The 21,843-nt window shown below is 30.9% G+C and overlaps 1 protein-coding gene across 4 annotated transcripts in view; it reads left to right on the top strand.

Moving 5' to 3' along the window:
- The window catches only part of Mef2 (myocyte enhancer factor 2), a 219,306-nt gene that overhangs the window by 94,949 nt on the left and 102,514 nt on the right, over window positions 1–21,843 (top strand). The gene's annotated exons all lie outside the window — the stretch shown is intronic.

Below are 21,843 nucleotides of genomic sequence, written 5' to 3'. Positions count from 1 at the left end.
GGGTATTGGTATTTTGGTTTTGTTTAGTATATTAATTATTAACCTTTAATGTGTTTTATACAAAAAAAAACATTAAACAAAATAAAATAAATGAAAAAAGGTGTATCACTTGTATATAAAGTAAGAAATTTACATATTTGATATGTTTTTAATTTATGTTTTATTTTTGGATGCATTCCTTATCATTTTCATTGATATGTTTATTTGATATGTTTGAATTATATCTTTGTGGCGATTTGAAAGTTTAAGAGTTTAAAAACATGCGTGTATTTACAAACAGTTCACATTTTGTATAAATTTATTTGACCCTAACATAATTGTTTTTTTTTAACGTATATTTTAACGAATTTTATTCCTTCATTTACTTTTATATTATGGAGGTGAACGCACTGTTACACGAGTATGCTTGTAACGAATTTTCTTTGTAATTTTCATTATTTGAGCATTGGGTTACAATAAGGATAATTACATCCGGATGTGTATGGATTCTATTCAGATATATTCATAGATAATTATTTATTATTTATTATGTTATAAAGCTCTTAAGGGAAATAAATTAGATATATGAGATAATTTGTATATTTTGTTGTTTTTAGAAATCTTAAATTTCTTAACATAATATTAATATTTTGTAAAAGTTAACCTAAATAATGAAGTCGCAAAAGGTTTTATTTAAAACAAATGTTCAATTTTGTCGTAGTGTTTGTCTTTGAATGTTCTAAGGTTCCGAGTCAATGTCGGAGTCGTATTTTTAGATGAATCTACACTTCTGAAACTTAAGTATGCATTACGTAACTAAAGGTTATTAATTGATGCTAGCGAATGGCATAATGTATCATTTGGGTCTAATAAGGGCAGGATCAAGTAACGAATAAAATGCGATACATTCTAATTAAAATATTAAAATTAAATTAATTTAAAAAAATACCCTAAAAACAAAAATATGTTTTGATTATCATATATCTATATATATATATATATATATATATATATATATATATATATATATATATATATATATATATATATATATATATATATATATATATATATATATATATATATATATATATATATATATATATATATATATATATATATATATATATATATATATATTTATTAAACATATTGCTCACTAAGTTATTCCTCCATAAAATTTTCAATTACTCGAGGGAAAATATTTACTCCCGACCAATTTTTTGTTCAAGTATTAATTCGTGAATTTAAACTGCGATTCAGTCTTGTAGATATTTGTAAAAGCATGTAGCTACAGACTTTATCACCCTCTTGGCGATGGCAAAAGCTTCACTCAGAAGATTGCATCTTAATGTACCGCCGCGCGGTCGCGGTTTATAGTTTACCAGCTGTTGGTACACAGCTCGCAGCTGCTTAGAACAAAACATATAACTTTACACGCTTTATTCACGATTGGAAAATAAAACCCATTTGAAAGTGAAAACGTATCCATCATTTAAATGTTCTTACTTTTTTCTCAATCCACTGGACTTACTTTCGTTACCAATGATTATAACTGGCGCCAGATTTGAGGATTAAATTTTGACCAATGATATAGTATGTAAATAAGAAAAATGAAAAGTGCCCCTGAGACGATATTTCGTAAAAATGACGCTTTGTACGTGAAATATTATTATTATTAATTTCAATAAAGGGGGAGAAAAGAAGACATTTAATGAGAAGAGTGATCGTTATCGATGGAATAAAACACAATTAAATAATTTTTTACGTTTTATTTTTATTAATTTATTTCTTCACTTAGATAATATTTCAATTAACGCAAACTAATATTTACACTTCATTAAACATCATATATACATATTTACATCTTTTAACAAAAAACATAACATTAAAAAAAAAATATTCAGACTCTTTTCATTCTTCATACATTCAGGCCAATTTCATAACACATTTTTAAACCCTTATACATGATGCAATTTTGCGATTCTGTTTTTTTTTAAATATCCAATGTCAATTTATATTTCATCACTGAATGATCATTTGTTTCAAAGTCACTGTGATTAATAGCACGTTTGTATTATTTTTTATTATCTTTTCATACAGTTGTACTAGAGCAGGGTTTATGACGATGCGCGTTAATGAAGCTCGCTTTATGAGCTTTCTATAATTTCCCCCACGCGTCAGCTGTCAGAATTGTGAAAAATGCATAAATCTGTCAGTAGGATTCTCTAATTAATGGCCCCAAATAGTCATTCCGCTCCCATAGCCGAGCCCTTAACTAAAGTGCTGTTTTGGGGACAAGAAAGTCGTACAATATACCGCTTGAAGCCGGTACAGTCAGTACAACACTTCCTAAGGGCGTTTGCCCACTACACGGAATTTTACCGTCCGGCACGTCAGTTAGCGTTTTAAAACGATGATCGTCTTGGATTGGCTTGTGCTTTTGTCCATCTTCGGATCGGAGCTCTTGATCGGTGTGTGAACACGTTGCGCGTAAATTTGATCACTCAAACTGTCGTAGTCGTTTTCATTTTGAACCGAACTGCCGGACCGGAAAATTCCGGGTAGTGGACAAGCGCCCTAACACTGATCAATATATATATATATATATATATATATATATATATATATATATATATATATATATATATATATATATATATATATATACATATATATATATATATATATATATATATATATATATATACACACAAGTAACAAAGTATATCAAAGTAGATATTTCGATTCCCAGCACTTTATTGAACATATATCAAGCCATTTATTGAACTTTTTACTGTGCAACAGATATTTTGAGGTAAAACCTGAATGTTTTTTATCCATTTAAAAAATAACTAGTTTATTTAAAAAAATAATTAAACAATGCCTTTTCTTCAAAATGCAAAAACAACACTTTCTGCCCTATAGCGGGTAAATATTAAGTTAAAAATATGCCGCTTTTGCTGGGATATAGTACATTTTTTGGGCATTCCAGAAACATACACAACTGAAAATTGACGAATTTTGATATATGACGTTGTTGAAAGGAGTGAGCGATATGCCATCGTTCATTCGTTCAGCATGGACACAATCCTATCGACAAAATATGTTTCACATTGACTGCCTTACAGTAGCGATTAGGAACCGAGCATTATGATTTCTTCTTTTCATTTACTTTAATGTTCTCTTAAAAGACTCCCGTGAGGATTCAGTTTAAGTGCTGTTCTGAATGAGAGTATCATAAACTAGGTTACACAGAGGAAGAGGGTATTATTTTACTCTCGGTATTTTTTTACCTGCGTAGTAAATATATCAAGATTTTTTGATATTTCAACATCGATGAAGATGTCTTTTAGGTGAGAGAGAATCTGGATATTTACAGAGCTTACTGGCTAGCTTATTGGCTGGTTCGGAAAGTTGTATTTATGCTTTAATCGAAAATATAATATGTATCGAGTAAAAAATTCATGACTATAATTAATGAAGGTTTTAGCTAGTAAAAACTTGGTTATTTACACCACAGATGTCGTCGAAAAAACAGCATTCGCAAGAACTTTTCAAGTAGAGCTTAAACTAACTTCCAAAATTTTAATTTTGTGTTTGTCAATCATGGGTACAATCACTCTGAATGTTTCACGTCCATAAAGTGATCACTAAAACCAGCCTATCATAGGTACTACTAAGCCATGTAAATGTCAAGACTTCCATATTATTTTTCATCAATGTTGAAATATTGATAAAAATCTTGATAAAAATAATTTCAAGTGCAGCAAAATCCGGAATTTGTGAACAAAAAATTGAGCACACTCAAAATATATGTATGATAAAAAAATAAATATGTAAGTACTTATATGTATTCGAAAAACATGAGATATGAGCCTCATAACGTATTTTAATTTCCACCTACACAGGAATCTAAAAATAATTCGTTCAAATTAATGGAAAAGCTTTTATTTAATTACAATGTAGTACATATCTACTACCTGCGCGTTTCACTCTAATTCATTCGTTGGGTAAGGCCCTTTATGCAATGTTCCTGGTGTTACGTAGATGTTTAAACAAGGATCAGTTTGAACGGATTGTTTCTGAACACCCCCTGGCTCCTCACCCCCGCCCTCTCCCCCCCTCTCAGCCCGTAGACCCATCCTTTGCGGTGGCATGATCTGATCACATCATGAGCACCGAGTACCGCCCGCGGTAAAAGCTCAGATAAGCTGTAATATGTACAATGTATAAGACCACATGTTACAGCATGTTTCAGCCATACCACGTTTGAATATATCGCGGTGTTAGTAGAATGCAAGTGCTGTACAGTGTAAATCGGTTATAACGCGGGTTTGCGGGTGGTGTATCTGACCCGGGTCATATAATTACATTATATCTGGCCGCGGTATAAACAAATAGCCAAAAATTATGATTTATCTTCTACGAATATTTTTTTTTTCATTATTTTTATTCATTTTTATAAAATTTAAATAAAAATCAAGTATGTTGACATAATTAATAGATTATTACGATTCTCTGAAAATATTTTGCTTCAGATTAAATGAACATAACATATTAAATTGGAAATAATTTTTGTTACTATCAGATACATTTAGGAACAAAAATATTACGGTCCTTAAGAATGTTAAAACATAACACAATCACTTAAAAAAAACAGTAATCTCTTGCAGTTTTGTTTTTGAGAATACAATTTTCACTGCGTGATTATTATGGGGTCAAAATTTTGTTGTTCTTCTAGTCATCCAATTGCAATATTTAATCCTTTTACGTCTTACTGGTATGTTGGAACATCAACAACTGACTTCTCATATTACACATCTTCGTCGGCTTTTTCTAAATTCGTTTCGTCGTTTATATTTTCGACTATATCCTCATCCATTAGGACGTGACAGATTATTTCATCTTCGTCGATATTAATCCATTAGTCAATTATATCTTCGGTAATTGCCAGCTCTTATGTTTCTAACTGCCTGTAGATTACCATCTAGCTCACTCCGTGCGTTGTTTTCAGCTTCAATAATAATCGCCATGAAAAAGATGACAAAAAAACACTATGCATACAAATGTGTGTTATAATGGGAGCGCTATAACCGACTTTTACTGTATTTGCAAAACAAATTGTGAGAATATGACCAATAATATTTAGTTTTTCTTACTATTTTTTCTATCATACTATTTTTTTTGGCATATTCCACTCACTTCGTGATATTCGAAGATATATATTTTGGACCTTAATTTTATTTGCATATATACTCGTGTGTGTATATATACATGTATATATATATATATATATATATATATATATATATATATATATATATATATATATATATATATATATATATATATATATACACGAGTATATATCCAGCATTGTGTACAAATAACGATAAAAAAAAAAAGAAAACAGGTAAGTAATCGATTGATGATAATTTTGTTTGTATTATATTTCGACGTTACATAAAATTATTTTTGAACATAAAATTATACTTTTAATGATGTACTACATTTTTATACATCTTTCTGAATAACTCGTACCGTAACAGTACGTGGATCTGGCTCAAGAAACAGAACACCCATAGATTATAGATGAATGGGAAAAGTTCTTTCAGAACATTTGCTGTGGATTAGTTTAGGATATACAAACTTTTGTGCAATGTTTAAAGCGCAAAACGCTTTGTAGTTGTAATTCCGTGGAATTTATTTAAAAGTACTGTGAATGTTTTATTTTTGTATTGTGTGTGTTATATTTTTAAAGATATTAATTACTTCTGTTGCTAGACGTATTATATAACTTAGCAGTATTTTACAGATGAGTTTTAAAAATCATATTTTTAAATAATCTATCCAACCAAAACCACCATCAAAACGACTTAGCTTTTTATTTTGTAAATCGTATAAGAACACATACATAGTAACATGGTGTTCTGTAAATTAAAAAAAAAAATTACATCGTTTTCTTACATTAGTATGAAATTTAATAAAAAGAGAATGCTTTAATTTTACAGTTGTTTTCCCCAAAAATGACAAATGTATACCATATAATATTCTCAAATAATTTTAATTTTAATTATTTATCATATCTTTACGATTAAACGTATGCAAGTGCATTCTGCAAAAAAAAAATATTTAAAAAACAAAGAATGCAGAAACATTTTGTGTATTTATTAAGGAAAACATTTTTTTTATTATTAAATACGTACCATAAACAATGACATCAAACTATGTTTTTCATACTGGGCCTTGTGATTTGGACTTAATAATAATTATGAGGCGAATGTAGGTGGAAATAGTAGCAGAGGAGGACCAAGGAATACTCGGCACGATCAACTGAAAACGTCAAATACTGATAATGTAAACTGGTCAAGTCAGGAGTCGGAATAATCGGGGGTATATATGAGGAGATCCATGAATGTGGAAGAGGCGAAAATTGTTTACAAAGACAGACTGTCGTTGCTTTCTTTTCTCTCTGTCTACCCCTGCTTAACGCGGCGTCAAATAATTGCAGTTCTTTGTAGTCTAAAAATATTTAAGTGAAAAAGATAGTTTTTTTTCATTCATTCATATCTCGAACTTGCGGAGGTTTAGCGTAATCGTAACTTGGTGGCGTCAGAAAATTTATACCATGACACATCGCAATGTTCCAGGGTCCATTGCGCGTGGTAGGGCGTCTAGCAGGCGCTGCACATCAGAACAGAAACCAGAGATCAAGTGTTTTCGGATTATGTAAAATGTAAAAAACACTCTCGATGAGCGGACATGACTACCCGCTACCGTATCCCAGGTACATCCTGTCGCCCCGCCATATTGCCGTATGAATAATACCATGTCTTGCATTACCCGTCTAATACATATGGAATGTTACAACGACAACAAAAAAATAGGAATACATACCAACAGAAATATTTGGTCATGAATGTTTTCGACAGACACTTTGTGGTAATATTTATCTATTTTCAATTTTAATTTCACTTGGTAAATACCGTTATTTCTTTAAAATCTATTGTGACACGTGTTTCGATGCACTCCGCAAAATTTTGTGACATGTATTTCGATTCGTTCCGAACCGTGATACAGTATTTGAAAATGATGCGGAATGCATCGAAACATGTGCCACAAAGTTTAAATTTATAAAAAAGAAGAAATAATTGTAAAACGTCTGCTACTCCTGACCCTTATCCATTCTCAATGGTGCATATGAAGCCTGCGCTTCAACTAAGGTTATATTAAATTATTATTGGCGTGAAACACTAATATTCATTTTGACCCTCCTGGGAATTAAACCTGGGATCTGCTAGAAATATGCTAACCACAATACCATGGAGGCGGACAAAGTTATATTTGTATGAAATAATAATAAAAATAACATTACTTTTGGATAATGCATAAACATTTTTGGATAATGTATATACAGCGCCATTTTCGTAAAATACTACCTCAAGGGCGCTTCACTACGATTAAATCGGGAAAAAGAAAATTGTTCATATGATTTAGCCAACAAATGCGTTTTCAGTTTTTCTCTTTCCAAAGATAACAACAAAACACTTGTAAAATACCACTTTTGAGTTTATAAATGTAAACACGACTAGTTCCGTGAACCACAGATGTTGTCAACAACAGGTGAAAACATTATTCAGCTTGTGTTTTCATCAATTGATGAAAACACTTGTTATTCTCGAAACTAATCATGTTTAGATTAATAAACTCAAAAGTGCTCTTATCCAAGTGTTTTATTTATGTATCAAATCAATTCATTTTACATATTACAAAGAAAGTAACATATTATTAAATTTATTTTTGGAAAAACAGAGATTACATTAGGTTTTCATTTTCAAGGAATATTTTAACAATCCACGGGAAAAATTGCTTCAAATTATCCTTTCTTCGCGATTACAGGTATTTAATTTTTCTTTATTTAAGTATTTAAAAATTGTAGTTTTTTTACAATAACTCAAGCCTTAGGTACGATAGTAAAAGTTTTAGTACTTCGCACCGCATACATCATTATTCGTTGTGTTTAATTTGAGTCACAGAGAGTACTAAATATTGCTTACACACATGCTTAAATTCATTCTACTTTAACCCTTTTTTAATATCCTCCCATGTGTGGCACACGTGCGCTTTTGCTTTTTATTCGCATTTACAAAATCGTAACAACGAAGTGGGTCTTAAGTCACAACGCCTGTAAAATGCGCAAACGTAATAATAAAAAGAGAAAATAAATTATAAACAATTGGGTATCTTCGAACTCCGAACATTGAGCAAAACTGAAAAATTTCTGAGACATTTTTCTAGTAAATATCGGATTGTGTCAAATTAATTCAAAAATATGTTTCATTAATTCATTCGGCAGTCACTTGGTGGTAATATGTATCCATTATTAATTTTAATTTTACTTGATTAATACCACTATTTTTAAAAATCTATTGTGACATGTTTTTTTATGCATTTTGCACCATTTTCAAACACCGTAATTTAAATGTTTAAAAAAAAGTAGTGGTACAGGGTGGCGCAAAATTTATCACCCTATCGGAAGACGTAATATTTTTTGCAAAAAGCGTCGTACGTCAATCGTATTTGACATTTGAAAACTAGATAGCTACAGTATACAAACAAATTCAAGGTATTATAACATCTTCGTGATTAATTTGGGCCAACCTGTATTTACCAATGAAAACTTTAATTAAAAATGTATATTTATAACCACAAAGTGACTGGCGAAAAAATTACAGAAATATTTCGTTTGCAAACTTAATCTACGTAGTATTTTCTCGGTTCGAACCCACTCTACCACAATTTGATACCTATTTCTAATAATGAACCGCTTGGGCTCACAGTAATAGTATGAAATTGAAATATTTGTGTAAATAATAAAAACACAAATATTTTTATATTTACAAAAAAATAAAATAATAATAATAATAATCTATGTAGTAATTGGCGCGGTATTCTAGCCAAAAAAAATAAAGACATGCAACTACTTTGAAATAGGTATATATAAAAAAAAAGTTATGAGATGAAAATGTATTTCACACTTATCGAAAAATACTGTCAAATCTGAATCGTTATATTATCGTGAAATTACATATTTTTCTATTGGATATGGTATTCATTTAATGACATTTTTTGCTAGATTCCAGCCCCGAATTGATTACTATTAAGTAGAAAACGTAACAGAATTAATTGTTTTTTTTATTCGTATTTATCATTTTTGCCTCCCTATATTAGAAAGATAAATGTTTTTTTAGAAATTACTTCGATGTTCAATCTGACCTTGATTTACTGGGTAGCGAATATATTAAATGCTTTTAATATTTCTTATTAAATTTTAAAAAAATGTTATCACATAAAATTCACTACGTCCATAACATACAAACTATTTTGACAATAAATTTCAAAACAAAACTAATACAATTAAAAAAAATACAAAAAGTAGTCAAAGTTACCTAAATTGAGTGAGTATAATGGTTTTATATAACAGCTTTAGTATACTGCTTTTATATACGTATAGCATTTAAATAACAGGTTTATACTTTAATCGATTTGAAACACGACATTGTTCCTCCCGCGATATCATAGAAATTTGGTAGGATTTTAAAAATGAGATAAATACTTTATTATTTGAATGCAAATATTAATTGACAGTCAAATATGTAATGTTTAGTGAAAAATAAATATTAGATGATTAACGTATGTGCACGACAATCCAACATTTATATCCATGACTTCAAATTGGGTAAAAACACCTTTTCATTGGCATTGTATAATTTTGGAATATCTAAAACCCTGCAGTGTATTGTGAAAAGTAAAACCCTTCAGTTTTACTTTTCATTTGTAGATGAATACATCTGTTAGTTTTCAAAACTAGTCGTGTGCAATGAATTAAAACTCATTAAGTCGTTATACAAGTGTTTAATTGTTAAAAAATAATCAACATATCATTCCACAAAGTTAATAACGAATCAATAAATAATGTACTTTAGAGGTAGAGTGTGCCAAGATATTTTAATATTTAAATGTGTGACTTCTCAAAAAAAGATCAAGACTAAATAAAATAAAAGAAGCATTGAGGAAAGATAACGACTTGGATAAATTAATTGGACTGAAATATTATGCTGATTTATTCCGCAAATATTTTGACTACATCTAGACAAACCTTTCAAGCATCTCCTCGCACCCTTTCGCATTGTATAAAAGAGAAGAGACAACATAAAAAGGTGCTTTTGAAACTTGCTAACCACCGAGAGTCTTTCTTGTGGGCTATGACCATTTTGTTCCTGCTGTCCCATTTTGATAAGTGTTGGTTTCCTGGTGAAACCGGGTTCAAAAGGCATGTGCTGAACCTAATTCCGTATTGGTCCTGAGGTGCGGATTGGCACATCTGTTCGGCCACGTGTCCTGTTCCCGTCACCATTTGCGGCACTAAATGACGGCTTTTACGGTATTTTGCTACCCGAGCATTTGATATAATATCCTGTTATAAAGACGACTTTTTTGTTGGTAAAAAAACGTCTTATGATAAAAATCGTTCTGCAAAACCGTGACGACATTTGCGTTTTGTCGTTTTGTTATAGTCTTTTTACATGACATCAAATTAAATATCAACGTGTTCGCCAAATTTTAAAATGTGTCATTTAAAAAAATATATATATATTAAAAAATATATATTTCTCGCCAAATGTCGAAGACTTTGCTCATATAATATTAAGTCGTATATAAAATACCAATTAAAAGAAATTTCAAAAGTCTTCAGACTTCAATGATTAAATATAATTGAAAACCTTTAAAGCATTCAGCGAATTTAAATTAATGTATTTTTTTTATATATATGGAAAATTATTAACTACCTACATTTTGTTTTGTGATTTTGACGAAAAACTACTACCAATAATTTTGTTAAACACATATCGCTCACTCCTTTCAATAACGTCATAAATCAAAAAACTTGATTTCTCAGGAGAACGTTTTTAAAGTTTTTAAATATAATACAATATATCAAAAATAAATATCAATCCATGTATTGAACTTTTTACTGTGCAACAGATCTTTTAAGGTAAAACCTGAAGGCTTTTTCTCCATTTGAAAAATATTGAGTATATTTACAAAAATAATTAAACAATACATTTTCTTCAAAATGCAAAAACAACACTTTCTGCCCTGTAGCGGGTAAATATTAGGTTAAAAATATGCCGCTTTTGCTGGGATATAGTACATTTTCTGGGCATTTCGAAAACATGCACAACTGAAAATTGACGATTTTTGATTTATGACGTTCTTGAAAGGAGTGAGCGATATATTACTGAAATTTTTATTTATAAATAATTTCAGTAAATTTTTATTCAAAATATTCAATTCGTTAATATGGTCGTAATGCTGTTTTAGAATATAGACCATTTTGTAAATAACAAATCTAGGATAATTCAAAGTTAGCTTCTAACCCTCTCGTATAAAAGTAAAGTAGTTATGAGTTAAATACAAATTTTTAAAATTTCATTAATTTTTATTTATCGGTAAATTTTCGAAACGTCATATGAAGTATTGTACGTTATCTAGTTTAGGCTGCTATTTGTCTGATAAGACAAAACGGTTCACAGATGACCCAGACAGTGTTTCGATATCAATTTCGTAACATTCTAATAACACCCATTGGTGCATAGGGCACAGCATGGTATCGATGCAGCGTTATTTTGATAATTTATTCCACAAAAGCCAGGGGATCAGTCCTACACTCCCTGTACCAGTACAGGGTGATATTCAATAAATATGAGATTGAAAATAAGTCATATTTATTTTAACCCCTTTGGGACTCGAACCAGAGGTCTCCAGCTCGCCAAACGCGCTCTATATTGCACTACATGGGCTGACATATATGTAATATAGGGGCAAATATGAGCTTTAATGATATATACCCGAGAGAAAAACATATTTATACACGTTACGATTATTATTATACGAGAATTTTTGTGTCATAATATATTCATTTAATGGTGACATTTGAAATTGTGTATAAATAAATAAGTCAAGAGTTGGAACGAAGCGGAGATCGGCTTGAAATTACACTAATTTAGATAAAGATGCACATATTTTGTTTTGAATACGAGAATATGGTAGCCAAACACGCTCACCACTGCACTATCTCTGAATGCGTTTTTAACACGTGAAATATCGTATTTATTTTAAAAAGCGAATTCTGTATCCCCTCCTGTAATGAACTTTTTAAAACATTTTGAGTGTGTCCAAATACTTGTTCACAAATTCAAGTTTCTCCACTACGGGGTTATTTTTACATTTTGACATCTCAACGTAGATGAAGAAGAATTTAGAAGTACGGGTATTTACACGGCTTACGACATGTCTGTCATTGGCTGATTTATGTGATCAAATTATTCTTTTGTAATATTTTATTTATTTATTTAATTTTATTTAATAAAGTTAAATTTTTAAGTAAAACATAATACAATAATACAATTTCTTAACTTTTATACATATGGCAAACTTAGAGTTTTATATTCACTGTGCCTCTCCAAAAAAGAGACTGAGCTCTTGTGCTTGGAGAGAGACTTACATACACTGAAGGTTTAATATTTTATATAATTAATGATAAATAGTATTTTTTTTTTTAAATTCAAGATTTATATGTAATGGGCATAAATTTTATTTTTAAGAATTTTTATATCTTCTATTTTTTTATTTGATTTTATTAAAAAAAAAAAATATATATATATATATATATATATATGTATATATATATATATATATATATATATATATATATATATATATATATATATATATATATATATATATATAAATAAATATATATATATATATATATATATATATATATATATATATATATACATATATATATATATATATATGTATATATATATATATATATATATATATATATATATATATATATATATATATATATATATATATATATATATATATATATATATATATATATATATATATATATATATATATATATATATATATATATATATATATATATATATATATATATATATATATATATATATATATATATATATATATATATATATATATATATATATATATATATATATATATATATATATATATATATATATATATATATATATATATATATATATATATATTCATATATATTCATATACAGATACAAAAATAATGCGGAATGCATCAAAACACGTGCCACAATAGATTTTAAGTAATTGTGGTATGGTAAAACTCAAAATAAAAATGATAAAAATGGATAAATATTCTATTCTTCTTCATCTATGTTGAGATTCAGTGAGTGTTAACAATCACCGTTGTTATTTATTATTGTAGCTAAGACATCAAGGTGGTAACAGTTGTTCCCGGTGTCTCTTTTTCTGTAATCCCTCGCATCCAAGTTCATCGTCCTTTCCCTACTTTGCTTACATTTTACTTCCGCTGCGAGGGGAAATGGGATCCAAATGAGACAGTAACATTTTTTTCGTCATTTTTTATCAATCTGTTTCTTCCATACATTTGCACGTCTCTGTGACACTAAACCACGTTTTTTTCTAACTCAGTGACTATCGCGGTCATTCCACCCTCGTGGATATGAGCAGATGAAAATCCATGGGGCTTTGTCGCGAACTTGTATTTTTCATACCCTTGAATAATGAATGAATGATGATAAACTTTTATGTTTCTTTTATTTATTTATTTATTTGGTAGTCACCCAGTGAGAGAATGATTCTGCCAGTGTCAAGTCTTATTTTAATATTAGTTTTTTTCAAATATATTTTTATTAATATTTTAATTTACTAACTTGATACCGTATAACGGGGCTACTTGAACTTTGAGAAAGATTTATTTTCAATTGGTCTGAGTTTTGTGATCTGTGTATTTTTCATATTTACCTTCTCTATCCTTACTATCTAACCTGCAGACAAAAAATAGGGGCTTTGCGGGTATTTTTAAAAAAAAAATAAAAAAATAATAGTTTAAATACGTTTAGCTTTATCATTTTAGAAATAATGACCGCAATTCTAGAATTAGGTTGGGATACTTGGGTGGGGAGTTGGATTCCTACCTGTATTAAGTTGTTTAGAAAGTTCTCCTTATTGTACCTCCTAGTACGAATGAAAATTCAGTTACACTGCAATATAAGAAATCCAAGTCATTTTCAATTTAAGCGTTGTTTGATAAATACTATTTTTCTCAAAATCTGTTATGACACATGTTTTGATGCATTTCGCATCATTTTAACAACGTATGTAAAGCCAAGTCTAAATTTTGGAGTTGTGCCCTTGGGACCTTGAAGGATGAAAGGGGGGTAGGGGTAGATCCTAATCGAACCCGCGACGCTAGCTTCATAATTAAGCGTCTACCCAACTAAGCAACGGCTACATTCATTTTTTGCCTAGTACCTTATGTAAAAACCAAAGAAAAAAGTATTTGATTTCATTAAGAAAAATCAGCTCGAAATCGTTGAAATAAATCGATTCCTTTACTTAATTGAATAAATAAAACTCAAACATTGTTTTTTACCACTTTAATTTTTTGTTTCATTTTTTCTACCGGTTTCGACTACCAAGGTGCTTGTTGAAACCGGGCGGAAAACATAAATACCAAAAATAAGAGTGGTTAAAAACAAAGTTAGAGTTTTGTATATTTTATTCTACATATTAAGTTAATGAAATGTGCCATGAAGTAACAGCAAAAAAACAATAAAGAAAATCTTAAACCATTATCAATCTTGCATTTAAGTAATAATATGTATTAAATGTAGTATATTATACATAGTAAGTCAATATATTTTTATCGTGGTGGGTTCCTATTTTCACATAATTTGTCTTGAACTTAATCTTTGATCTTTCCTTTTTCCTCTTTTCCTCCCTCACGTCCCTCTTTCAGGTATTTAAATGAAATTACAAATGTGAAATTTTGTAACTGGAATGTTACAAATACCTGTTTTTTGTTACTTATCAATGTTAATGTATTTATGTAACGGTTCTGTAAAATTTACAAATAAAATAAAATAAAAATAAAATATGAGATAAGGCGAATCATAACTTATTATTCCACGGATATAAAATAGTGAAAGAAAAGTATTTTTTCCCATTATAATCCAAACTGAACAATAAATGAAGACAATCATTTTGAGTGTGTTCAAATACTTGTTCACAAAATCTAAATTATCTACAATTACTGGAGTTATTTTCAAATTATTTTAAGCTTCTTATCATGTCACCAATAGATGCCTCTAGTGAAGTTCTTGTGATTCAAGAATAAAGTTTAAAAATTGGTTCATATATTTGGAACTTCCAAGAATTTGAGTAGTGTGGTTGTCAATAATGGGTGGAATTGGTGTATGTTACACGTGTTAAGTGATCACTTAAACCAGCCCATGACGGTCGTCAGCCCCGTAAATGCCCAGATTTCCATATTCTTCTTCATCTTTGATGAGATGTCATGAAATAATACGAAGATAAACGTCTTTTTACCGGTGTCTGATTTATAGAATAGGTGTTTTTTTGTCAACTCCTACATATATGTATTAGAAAATTTATTCTCCGCAATCTGTCAGCTGGCAAAGAGCTCGCTTACTGTCTTTACGATAGAAAATCTACGACATTTCCAATACATCATGTAGTTCAAGGCCTCCTTGACACTAGTTTCCCGAAATCTCGCCCCAATTGGCTAGAGTTGGGATATCTCCAACACTCGCCTAGTTTTTCTCTGCCCACACCTTCTTTTCAGGCATAGCTACAAATAATGACTCGGCTTTCAAATAAATCTTGCCGTATTGAATGTACCATAAGCCTTTTAATGTAGCATGAAATTTTAATTTTCATTGTTCCTCAATTATAGCTGATTTAAATAAATAAATGAAATAAACGAAAAATTTGCAAAGACTTTTTCAGGAAAACAAATGAGTTCGAAGTCTCTAATTATACAAAATGTACAAAGGCGTTCATTAATTTTCTTTAATAAATTAAAGGAAATATTATAATTAAATCCACGAAACGAATAAAACATTTTTTTTCTTCCTCTTAATATCTTGGAGTAATTAATTTTATTCGTAAATTCAAACTTAAAAGTTTAATTTGGTTGGCAGTTTAATTTGTTTTTTTTGCCTATTTTTTTTAAAGAACAAAAATAATTATGCTGTACTTTTTATGGTGGAGTTTATAATTAAACGAAGAAGTGAATTGTTTAATAATAATATTTATCGTGCAGTTTGGCGATTTTCATTATTTTGAAACAAAACGTATTGAATAAATTTACGACAACTTTTTCAATTTAATTTAAGGGAATTATTAAGAATTCTGAGTCGGTGCACCGGTGCACAGTGGGGTATATTGGCGATCTGGGCGGCCAATATTATTTTTCGTTCTAAATCCATTCCAAATATGCCTTTTGACTAATTCATTGTATTATATGGAGATATTTTTTACTTATCAGTAAAAAAAAAATTTTTTTTTTTTTTTTAATAAATGCAAATCGTAGTAAATAATTTAAAAAATATTAGTCCGAGAAAGATGGCCATAGTTCATCGTCCGGACACAGTTCTTCTTCCGCTTTTAATACAAGCGATTTCTTCATTTGTTATTTTTTTTGTTTCCTTTATAAATCGTATTCTTATTGGACGACAATAACGTGGTGAAGAAGGAATTGGGTTTTGCCAAATAACCTTATTATTCAAGGAACAAATAAGTTGTAGGGGCACAAACGAACTCTGAAATATGTTTGCATCGGAGTCTGCATCATTTAAAAACGTTTGTTTATATTGAGCTTGTTGCGCTCCATCACAACCCCACTTGCACATTTAAACTAATGTTTCTCTTTCTTTTTTATTTAAATTTTGTAAACATTCTTCTAAATGTGTCAATAGTCCATTAAACTCTGTAGGTTTACTTCGGCACAAGTTTCAGTTACTCTGTAAGCTTCCTTAGCAGGGTAACACTCGAGTTTTGCTTTTTGTAAGATACTGTAACACGGGTATAGTTTTTTATGAGAACTCCTTACTATTTCATATTGCCTTCTCGAAAGATCGGCTTCAACAAAAATAGATAAAGCCTGTGATGGAGTCAATTGCGTTATCCGGGTATTTTTTTGCTGGCAACGAGAATACGCTTTCTTATATTTAGTAGCACGCTTAGGTGTACAGATAATTTCTTTCAACACCAAAGAAGCATCTCGCATCCCGCTTTCTCCTAACTTTGACCGAGTAGCATAGGTGAGCACATCTAATTCAATATGTTTGCGCAAATCTTCAGTTTTCCTTCTTTTGCTTCTCTGACTTGATTCACCAAACGACTTTGATGGTCGTCCTGATCGATTCATTACCCAAGGAATTGTAAAAGTTCCGTCAAGCCAATTTTCATTTTTTATCAAGAAAGTTTCCTCCTTTCTGAGTGCATTAGTCTATCTTCGTTTCATTTCAGACTTGAAATGCGAAAAATCGTTTTTAATTTTCATTGCACACTCGTCAGAAAAATTATCTAATTGTAAAAGGTACTTTTGCAAGCATTCTAATTTTTCATTTATTTTATTAGCATTTTGTTGCTGCATGATAATAAATAACTGTTTTCTAGTCATTATTCTAACATCTACTGGTCCTAAAATAAAAATGTAACAATTTAAAGATAAAAAACTGTACGTAGTTCAGTTTACATTATTGTGCTGACTCATCTTAAAAGAGCGATTTCTTGCAAAAGAGCAAAATTCTGCAAAAAAATGTTCAATTTATATAAAGAAAGAGGGCTAAGCTATTTGATACAATCAAAATTATAGCCGGATAACACTCGGAAGCACAACTAAATATCCTTTATTTAAAAAAAAATGAAGGAAAAATCCATTTAAAGGTACTTATTTAAATTAGTTTTTTTTTAGTAAATATGTTAGCTATTGCAACTTAAATCTATGTACAATACACTATCTTACCTGCTTGATCACAATCCATTATTAAATTGTATACGTGTAATACAAAAAAAAAATAATAATCACTGAAATGTTTGCGTACTAAACGAACAGCGAAAGAGAAACACGTGCACTCACAATAACAACAACTTTGCGACTGACCATTAGACACGTGAGATGTGCGTGGGGGGGATACAATTATTGCATGTCATCAACAAAATACTCTATTTCATGTTGATATATTTTTCATACACCTGCGACAATGTTTTTAAAAGTGACTTTTGGCCGCCCAGATCGCTAATATACCCCACTGTGCGGTGGTCAGACTCGGAATAATTGGCGGGTGTGTATGAGGAGATGCATGAATGTTTGCAGACAAAGTGGTGTGGCGTTCTATTCTTTCTGCCCACACCTTCGGAGAAATGGCGTGGCGGTTAGTTTAGTGTTTATATAATATATATATATATATATATATATATATATATATATATATATATATATATATATATATATATATATATATATATATATATATATATATATATATATATATATATATATATATATATATATATATATATATATATGTATACATATACACAAACACACACACATATATACCTTGAGGTAGTATTTTACGAAAATGGCGCTATTTAAGTTTTTCAAAATTATTATCATTACGCCTTAGTCCGTCTCCGTAGTGTAATGGTCAGCACGCTCGACTACCGTTCTGGAGGTCCCGGATTTGATTCCCAGGGGGGATCAAATAAATATATGTGATTTTTTCACTCAAATATTTATTCAATATTACCCTGGACTGGTACCTCAAGTGGAGGGCTGTTCACCTTTCCTTCATGTTTTAAAGATCAAGATAACATTGCGTTTATATGATGCAGTGCCCTATGCACCATTGAGGTGCGGGTAAGGGTTTGATTGACGCCTTAGTTTGGTCTGGGAATTATTTCGAAAAATCTGGACAATTTAGCTAACCGGAGCTAAAATTGCGAGAATCTTATCAAACCGGGGTCGTTGTTTCGGCTTGGTCCGGTCCGTTCCGGTCTGCCCTCTGAGGTCGGAACGGCAGTCGCGGGCAGGAGGAACCTTGAGGAAGAATGATTGCCGAGTGGAAGGCGAGGAGACGGTGCGATGTACGCGATATAACGCCTCGTAATGTGGCGGTACACTTAGCATCGGCCGGTTGCTTTTCTTGGCGGATCGCCAAACAACTGGTACACGGGTCTGGTGTCGGCGAGATCGCCTCGGGCCCATTATTCAAGCGGTGTTTTTGAGATTTAGCGATCGTACAATCTGTTGGTCCGAGTCATTCTTCCAGGCTTTTAAGGATACAGTCATTCATTCTTGTCTTTTCGTTTATATATTTTAACTCATATTGCCTTCGAAATGTGGTGCTGGAGGCGCATGCTCCGAATTCCATGGACAGCTAGACGCACCAATGTGCCCATTCGCCAGGAACTATGCTTCGATTACTTTACTCTGGCCAATGTCTGTACCCGACGGATTCTCCAGTTCTTTGGACACGTTGCGCGTGGCAACGAGGATAGCCTGGAACGACTAGTTGTGATCGGTAGCATGGAGGGAAAGAGAGGGAGAGGAAGATCCTCACACGATGGACCGATCAAATTAAGGCAGCAGCAGGCACCTCAGTGGTTGGAGTGCTACGTGCAGCACAGTTAAGGGATAACTGGAGAAGAGTAATTGCTTCTGCGAGGATCACAACGCTCAGCAATGAGGAATAACACGGAGAAGAAGAAGAATTTAAACTCATATATAGAAAAGAAATAAGTACATTGACGGGCTTTTTGCTAAAATCAATATCTTACAACCAACCAAAAACAGACTCGTGATATTGGTCAAACGGTTTAATACCTTACATAGCTATAATTAAAATTTAACTTTGTAAAATTGTAAAATAGAAAATCAGAAAGTTATTGCTTCAAATATAAATTATACCTTATAAAGCTGTTTGCAATCAGAAGGTAGTTAGTATTTGAACATAATAAACATGAATTAAAAATTGATGATAATAAGGGAGAAAAAGGAAAAAGGGAGTTAAGGGAAGGAGTTTGAGGTAAAAACTAATGAGGTAAGACAGTTAGGATTATAACGATAGAGGGTGCATTTTTTACAAGAAGAGGTAATTCATTCCGTAGTCTGGCCGAATGGACAGAGAAGGAATTATTAAAGAATGATGTGTTATTTCGAGGAATTATGATTTAGTGATCAGACAATCTGTCGCTTGGAGTCATTCTTTTCAGGCTTTTCAGGATACTGTCGGAAAGTTAACATTTACTATTGTCTTTTCATTCATTTAGTGATCTGATAATGTATTTTTAATTTGAGTTATTTTTATCCACCTCCGTGGTGTAATGGTCAGTACACTCGGCTACAGTACTGGAGGTCCCGAGTTCACTTTAATATTGTATATATTCAATATTACCCCGGACTGGTACCTGAAGCGCAGGGCCGATCACCTTTCATTTATGTCTTTTATATGATGTAGTGCTCTATGCACCATTGGGTGCAGATAAGGGTATGAAACAGTGCCACTATTCGTAAAATCTATCGTGAAACGTGTTTCGATGCATCCTGCATCGTTTTCAAATATAATATTTGAAAATGATTCAGAATGCTTCGAAACACGTGTCACGATAGATTTTAAGACAAAGTGGTATTTGCCAAGTAAAAATTAAATTAAAAATGGTAGACTTTACCATAAAGTGACTGCCCAATCAATAAATAAAATCTGATAATCTGTTGGTTTTCAGGATATTTTCAGAAAGTTAATATCCATTCTTGTTTTCTTGTTATTCGTACGCTTCATGTTAAAAAACCTACTCTTGTTTGTTTCCCAATAAGACGATATTTTTTAAACCAATGAAATATGTTTTGTATATCAAAAGCTTTGTTAACTTTGTGGTTTGGTAATAAAACAATATCTTTATCATTCATCGTTCACTTTATGTGCAGTTTAAAACTCTACTTCACGACTAAAAGTTTCGGGATAACCAACTGGTCAACTACTAACAGTCTGGTTAATCTGATGTTGGAATAGTTATTCCGAAACCGGTAGTCGTGAATTAAAAGCTTTCTCAATCCAACATAGATGGCTCTTGTAAACTCATATGGACTGTGTCATGAGATTTATGATATATGTAGGATTTTCAAAAATTTCAGTAGTGTGATTGTTAATCACGGGTAGAATGGTAAATGTTACAATGCAATGTATAAAGTGGCTACTTAACCAGCCAATGACAGGTCATAATCCCTGTAAATACCCAGACTTCCATATTCTTCCTCACCTATGTGAGATATCGATATAACATTAATTGGCATTTACCTCAAGTTCTCGTATATACTGCAGTTTTTGTTTAAGTCATAAAAGCTTCTATGAGTACGAGTATGCACCCCCGATTACTTTTACTTTTGCTGCTGTTCTGTTCTTCCTCTCTTTTATTTGATTGTATCACCTACTATTGTATTTTTTTTTCTTTTATTATAAATAATAATAATCCCTTACCGCACCTCAATGGTGCATAGGGCACTGCTTCATATAAACGCAGTGTTATCTCGATCGATTACACATGAAGGAAAGGTGATCAGCCCTCCACTTCAGGTACCAGTCCAGTGTAATATTGAATAAATATTAGAGTGAAAAAATCACTTATATTTATTAAACCCCCCTGGGAATCGAACCCGGGACCTCCAGAACGGTAGGCGAGCATGCTGACCATTACACTACGGATTCGGACATATTATATGACATCCTTTATCATATATCAATAATATTCTGCACACTGAGTTTCTTTGTATCCTATAAAATCCCAAGTATTGCCGAATAATTGATTTTAAATGATTTAAGGTTCAAGAATTTCAAAATTTCCGCTTGAATATAAAAAAAAATCACGTGAATATAAAAAAAAATCAACG

This window comes from Brachycentrus maculatus, unplaced genomic scaffold, assembly GCF_059751285.1.
Source record: "Brachycentrus maculatus isolate JH-2025_06_01 unplaced genomic scaffold, ASM5975128v1 h1tg000004l, whole genome shotgun sequence".
Lineage (NCBI taxonomy): Eukaryota > Metazoa > Arthropoda > Insecta > Trichoptera > Brachycentridae > Brachycentrus > Brachycentrus maculatus.
The sequence above is the reverse complement of the archived record's forward strand: the minus strand, read 5'-3'. Positions and strand labels throughout refer to the sequence as shown.